This window comes from Miniopterus natalensis, chromosome 2, assembly GCF_054644295.1.
Source record: "Miniopterus natalensis isolate mMinNat1 chromosome 2, mMinNat1.hap1, whole genome shotgun sequence".
In the NCBI taxonomy this organism is placed as follows: Eukaryota; Metazoa; Chordata; class Mammalia; order Chiroptera; family Miniopteridae; genus Miniopterus; species Miniopterus natalensis.
Window position 1 is genome coordinate 47,096,427 of NC_142082.1, and position 1,221 is coordinate 47,097,647.

A 1,221-nucleotide genomic window follows, 5' to 3' on the forward strand; every position below is an offset into this window, starting at 1 on the left:
TGGAGACTTAGATGGCTGCAACTTGCCCCCCAAAAGGTAGAAACAATGAGAAAATTGTATCATTACTATTTTATAACACAAGTAGGAAACTAAGTGTCGATATGAATAAAAAATAAGAGGCTTAGTTCTACTTGAAAATAATGGAAGAGACTTCCACCTTCCCCTTTTTTAGAGTATTTTACAAAATTTGTAATTGTAGCTTTTTTAAAAATCTGTCTTTTTGAAATATATGTAAATCTTTCCAAAAGCTAAGTAAGCCTTTTGACAGCTTTAAAAGCAAGAATGGTTCTCAAGTCTATGAAACATCTCTTTGATATATACTCATCAAGAAGAGGGCACCCTCCTCTCTCTTTCTGTGGAAGGGCAAATGCCTAACTTCAGCTGACTGACTGATGCTTCACTCTAAGTTGCAAAGCTAAAATTTTATTCTAAAAGATATAAGAAAAATTTTCCTTTCTTTTGCCTTTAGCTTTTTTCCTCCTTTTTTTTTGGGGGGGGGGGGAATGCTGGCTGATACCTTTATTGCTTTGGGGGTGGGGGAGGTTCTCAGGAGCTCTTGGTGGGTGAGGGGTGGCACCCCCTCTTCACTCTCAGGGGCTCCTGGCTGTGCAGGGTTGTGCTGATCCTGGGGTTGGCAGCCATGCGCAGATCTGGGCTGGACTTGATCTTGCAGATAAGGTGCAGGATGCTGCTCAGGATGACTCCAGGCATTCTTGATGGTGGGCCCTACTTGCTTGTTGATGGCTGTCCCCGGTCAGATCTCTGCTTCATGGTGACCACCACACCTTTGCCATGGGACACCAGCTCCACGCCCACAGTTTTGGGGTGAATCAACCCATAGTAGCTGAAGGAGTTGAGATTTGGTGCTATTGGTCTGCTTGTTCCTCTTAGTCAGGAAACTTCCATTGGACCATCCATTGCAGGTAGGGAGACATAGAGGTAGCTCCTCTTACTGTGGCACCAAAGACGGAAAGAGGGAGAAATTTGTTTTCTTTTGGATAAAGTCAATACATTGATACAGATGGTCCCCCAACTACTAAGTGAATTTAGAAGGAGTTTTGCACAATAAATGGTACTTTCAAGATCTCTTAATTTAGTACTAGTTACTGTTTATCTTAAGAACATGCATGTAATGGTGTATTTGTCAAGGTTCTTTAAAAAAAAAAAAAAAGAACCATTACATAAGTGACTGGGTATGGGTTATCTGAATCTTCTGGTTCT

General features: G+C 41.5%; 1 pseudogene; it reads right to left on the reverse strand.

Annotated features, from left to right (window-relative positions):
* Positions 1-546: 546 nt before the first annotated feature.
* Positions 547-935, reverse strand: LOC107545873 (large ribosomal subunit protein eL28 pseudogene; annotated as a pseudogene).
* Positions 936-1,221: the final 286 nt, after the last annotated feature.